We start from the raw sequence: 5,653 nt of genomic DNA, 5'->3' as shown, positions 1-5,653 counted from the left end.
TTATTGGTTTTTATATGTCAATAGCATGAGCAGGGAAGGTTTGTCGGCTTTGACCACCACATTCTGGGTTGGAAATGCCAAACAGATCATTTTAACTGTATAATTGTGTTAAATTTGTTTTATTATGAGTTTCTGAGCCTAAGAGGTGGTGTCCTATAGGGAGATGCTACTGGCTCTCATAAGGTGTGGGAGTAGTAAAGCACCATCCTCCACTAATTTGATCCATATTGAGACCTTTGCGATCCTTTTCTAATCTCTCCAATAGGTTGAGTCATTCTCTTTAAATTTAGAAAACTGAATGGTGTCTGTAGTTTTACTTTGAATAATCTTTTTGTGAAGTTTATTTCATTTAAAATCAACCCATTTGTGAAGTTTTTGATACAGTTGTTTTAAACTTTAGTTACATGTGTTCTAAATTCAAATTCTTCTTGTTTTTCCTCTATGTTGTGATGCATCCCAGGCAGCATCTTACAACTGTAAAAAGTTGGGTTTTGAACTCTTGGCATATCATGGGGTGGAGACAGTCAGTCGTAATATTGAGTTCACTTGGTGAAATAGAGGTAGGTGAGAATCAGGTTTTGTCATAATTTCCGTACAAACCAAGCAAAAGAGGAGGAACAGAGATGAGAGACAAAAGGACAAAATAAATATGCAGGTTGAAGCTGAGGAACATGCTCCCATTGATCTAACAAATGAAGCAATGGAGGAGAAGAATGAAGCTGCAGAGCCATTTGCGGTTAAAAAAAGCAGACTAGAGTCCAATCAGTCTTCTCTTAGGTGAGGAGTCAGATCAGGACACAGGCTGGTCTGGATGCTCAACGTATGTGCCTTTTCTGCATATTGTGGCTCAGTTTTGCAGCCCGTTTCAGCTTATCCCCTACTGTTTGGCCCTGTTTCGTTGCTGGCCCACCAGGAAAAGTCCCGGTTCTCCCTATGGCCAGCCTGACCCTGGTATTGACATTGTTTGCTATTTGATGATTTTAAAAATCGAATACCTAACTGTGTCATCTGTCCCCTTTCTAATACAGAGATTGGGGATCACCTGGTGAAACATGGAGATGCTGTTTAAGATATAGCTTTCACTGTAGAGAACTGTGAGTTCCTGGTGGAGGTAAATATTGATCCTCATGAGAGCCTCATGTTGTGGAGGATAATAATTTTGACAAGGTGTTACTGGCAGTGCTACAGACAATATTTATAATAAGTTTTAAATGTTAAATATGTCCTTATATATAAAAGTCATTATTATTAAAATAAATGGATTTAAGGGGACACACATTTATTCCTATATTTTCTCACTGAATTCTCTCCTGTTTTACATTCTTTAACTAGTTTACTATTACTTTTTATAGTATGGCGATACCACACATATTCATAGAATGGGCAGGGTATAATGGCTCTTCCTTTCAGGATTCAAAACTCCTCTTTGCTGTGACCCATTCTTGGCAAAACTGTGAATTTGGATGCTTATTGTATGGTAACTGATTGGTACTGTTAAACTGCATTTGCCACAAATTATGTGTCCATGTGTTCTCATAGAGGTGGTCTATTTTATTTGTTGGTCACATAACTGTATATAATTAATTTTCTTTTATTGTCCTTTTCTTTGTCTCTTAATATGATTTGTTATTTTACATGCCAAGTTGCAAGCTAGATTTCATTGACCATGTGGTTAGAAAATCAGCCAGATAATGAGATGGTCTAAACGTAACCTTTCTAAACCGATTGAAATATAAAGGAACATCATGAGAGTACAAGGTTAGAACAGTGCAAGTCGTTGGGGAGAAACTCCCTGTTTGCTCCCATCCAGTAAGAATACACTAAGACAAGAGCCAGTCCCCATGGATCACCAGTTGGTCTCCATGGTGAGGATGAAGCAAAGAGAGGAAAGATCAGAGAAGGTGAAAGAGCTATAGCTGGTTCTAGTATAAGGAGAAAATGGATGGAGACCACAAATGGGGTGAAAAGGGAATGGTTGCATTTCAAGCAGTTGTAGTTGATGACTGAATATTATGCAAGAAAACTCCTTAGCAATTATCCTAAAAATTACTTCTCAAAGGGTCTGAGTTGCCATATGGAGACCGTTAGACACAGTAAGGAGGTAGAGAAGGAGGAAAGGCGTGTGGTGGGGAAGGGTTAGTGGGAATAGTTCTGATTTAAAACAGACATCAGTCTGATTCATAAGTTCATAGATTCGATACAGAGAACAATTTGACAAATAAATATTAGTCTAATCTAGTTTTATATGGGGCAAATAATAAACACGCATCCCAGGAGAAATAGTCCTTGATGTTTATTTAACATGGAGTCTCTTTTAATGATTCGCAGGGATGCAAACTAATCACCTTTTTGGCTGAAGTCATCTATTTTTAAGCTAATTTGCCCAATTTTATTGGTTACATTTTCCACATTTTATTTATTAACATCACTTTGATTGGGTTTTTGCAGCTTAAAGGAATATTACGGGTTCAAAACAGTTAACAGCATTTGTGGCATAATATTGATTACCACAATAAAATAAACTTGACTTGTCTTTCCTTTAAAATAAAAAGAAACAATTGAGGTTTCAGTGAGGCACTTTCAATTGAAGTGAATGGGTTACATTTTTGGAGGGTTTAGAGGCAGAAATATGAAGCTTATAGTTTTATAAAAGTGATTACAATTATTGTTCCTTTAAATCTTATTGTTAAATCATCATTTTTACAGTCATTTTAGGGTTTGACATTACATTGTCATTTTACAAAGTTGTAAAATTGGACGTTACACAGAAAAGGTTAGTTAGCGATTTTATCACACTAAAATCATGCTAACATGCATATTGTTTATGTCTTGTGGCTATACTTTGAAATAGTGAGGATTATGGATTGGCTCATTCACTTCTATTGTGTCATGTGTATTTTGTTGATTCATGTTTTTCATGTCTTTAGTTTTGAAATTTCTAGTTCCTGTTTCATGTCATGTGGTTCTCTTGTTATGTGATTTCATGTCTCCCTCCATGTTCATGTGTCTTGTTTTAATTGGTTGATTGTCTTGTTATCTTGTTTAGAGTTTTTAGTGTATATTGGTTATCTTTGTCAAGAGTTCTCTCATGTCTAGTATTTAAGCCTCAAGTTTTCCTTTGTTCAAGTGCAGGTATTTATTGTTTGTTGGATTATTCAAGTTTATGTCTAGTCTAGTTATGCCAAGTCAATCTTACAGTATGTCAAGTCATGTTTATGTTTCATTCATGTTTGTAGTTAGGGTTTTGGATATCATGAGTTGGAATAAATTTGCATTTGGTTCTTTACTTCATCGTCATCATCTTTGCCATTGCCAGCAACAACATTACAAATTGTAAGTGCCTTACTGGAACTCAGATTTTTTTTTATTTTTTTTTTTTTAAATAAAAGGAGGGCTGAGCCAAAATAAAATTGTGATAAACAATATTATGCCAAAAATGCTGTGTATTGAGCTTAACTTCTATTGGACCCAGAATATTCCTTTAAACACTTAAAGCTACAATACAACAAACAAATAAACTAAAAATACATCCCTGCAACACCTGGCTCAACTTTTTCACCTCTCACGAGTTTGCACCCCTGGATTGAAACAGTTTGTTTCAAGCAATAGTCCATAACTGTTACTGTTTATTTTACAGATGATAACCTGTCATTGTCTTGCATTTATGCTTGTGTTTTTCACAGCAGAATCAGAGTTATGCACTGACATGTGTTTGTATGTCCATTTGAAGCTATCAGAGGAACCTGCTGTTCCATTGATTCTGGTCGGTAGATGACAAGCAATTACAGACTGAATACCGTGCACTGCAGTCCATAGTGGTGTCAACAACGAAGAAACTTTGAAAATGCCAATCAAGGAACCTGCCATGGTTAAGCGCAGGTCCCAGATCCAGGCACATATTTACAAACGTGACATCTCCCTTACCTTCTATCCATGCTTTCATCCAACTATCTTTAATGATCTTTTCTCATAGTTTTTAATAAAATGTGGAGCACTATTGGCCCAAGGTTTCAACACATTACCAGAACACCTAACATCACAGCAGTGATTAAACCACAGCCGGGAGGTTTTGCAACACAAATAATTGTGAAAGTACAAATGATAATAGTCTTTATGAGGTTCTGTAGTAAGTCTGAAATATATAATTCATATATAATTCCTTTTTAGACCTGTAACCTAAAGGAACGTAGCATGGAGTTCATGTCAGTGCCTGACCCCTACTACCAGCTCAGAGAGAAGTTGAAGCATTCCGAGGTCTAAATTGTTCAGGACTTCAGTATATTGTAGGTGAGTTTTTTTTCAGGACTTGTGCAGAATGGGTTATAATAATGTGGTTTCATATTATACAGGAGCTTAACATTCATTACGTTTACAATGGCTACCTGCCCCAGATCTTCAACAAACCAGTGCAGAATAGACCCACTGTGTTTCTAGGTCATCCAGAGACACAATCATCAAGTACGATTGCAATTATAAATCTCAGAAACTAGTAATATTTCAGACATTTTATTTCAGTTTCTATAAATTTCACATTCATAGCTCATTGAAGAATTTTTATGTCAGTGTGAATAACATTGCATTGTTATGTTGTTTCAGGATTTTGGTGCGGGAAATTTCAAATACCTGTTTGAGGCAATTGAAGCCGAACAGAATGCCAGAGGAAATCACCATCCTTACACCATCTCTAAATGGGCCCTTTAGAGTAATGAGACTCTGAGCACTGAAAATATGCCTACATATGTCAAAAGATGCACAGTAAACTTAATGCTTTAATGTTTACCATTGTCATATTTTTGTCAGCTTCCAAACACACTGAAGAGCTTTTGTCAATGCAAGCACTGCCATAATATTTTGTACCACCAGCTTTGCAAAATGGAGAATAGTTGGCACCCTTGGGAATAACTTTTGGTTGGTAAAACATTGTAATCATAAAACAGCGGTCAAATATAGCATGTTTAGTTATATATTTTCATCTCACATGACACTAACACTCTTAACTTTTGCTGATGCGCTGCACTGGAGTGATCAATGAGTCCCGCCTTTATCAATTTGATTAGCAATCTCAAATTACATTGACAAGTGGTATTAGACTACTGTGCACGCTAAAAAATGAAACTTTTTTTAAACCTTAATGTTGTTCCTGCACTAACTTAACGACAATTAGACAGCGTATCATAAAGTACTGCAACAGAACAGCAACAAGGATATCAATCACATTTTTATTTTTCAGTGAATTTATGAAGCCGTTTTTCAGTTTAAAAGGACGGACATTGTAGTAGCAGGACTTGACACCAGTTTTGTCCCAAACATTTCTTAGATGGTGTAGACATTACCTAATATTCGTTACTTGATGTAGCACTGGGGAATTAGCTCAAATGGTAGAGCGCTCGCTTAGCATGCGAGAGGTAGCGGGATCGATGCCCGCATTCTCCAAAGCGACAATTTTCCTTTCTATCTTTTTTACGTATAACAATGTATTTACAGAAATGAAAGTTATATCAGATTAACTTTATTATATTGCACGAATATGCGTGATGCATGTGTATGAACTGAAGCCTATGTGTTTGTTTGGGCTGTAGATTATCCATACTAGGGCACATCCATTAAATACATGATTCTTTTTCTATTACGGTAATTGTATTTATATTATATT

At 36.1% G+C, this 5,653-nt stretch overlaps 1 non-coding gene and 1 pseudogene across 1 annotated transcript; both read left to right on the top strand.

Moving 5' to 3' along the window:
• The first annotated feature begins 649 nt into the window (after positions 1-649).
• On the top strand, positions 650-4,717 carry LOC127621239 (4-hydroxyphenylpyruvate dioxygenase-like; annotated as a pseudogene).
• Positions 4,718-5,360: 643 nt separating this feature from the next.
• Positions 5,361-5,433, top strand: trnaa-agc (transfer RNA alanine (anticodon AGC)). Its single transcript has one exon. It is a non-coding gene; the product is annotated as a tRNA-Ala (tRNA).
• The last annotated feature ends 220 nt before the right edge of the window (positions 5,434-5,653 follow it).

Source organism: Xyrauchen texanus, chromosome 27 (assembly GCF_025860055.1).
Source record: "Xyrauchen texanus isolate HMW12.3.18 chromosome 27, RBS_HiC_50CHRs, whole genome shotgun sequence".
NCBI lineage: Eukaryota > Metazoa > Chordata > Actinopteri > Cypriniformes > Catostomidae > Xyrauchen > Xyrauchen texanus.
This window is presented reverse-complemented; position numbering and strand designations above follow the sequence as displayed.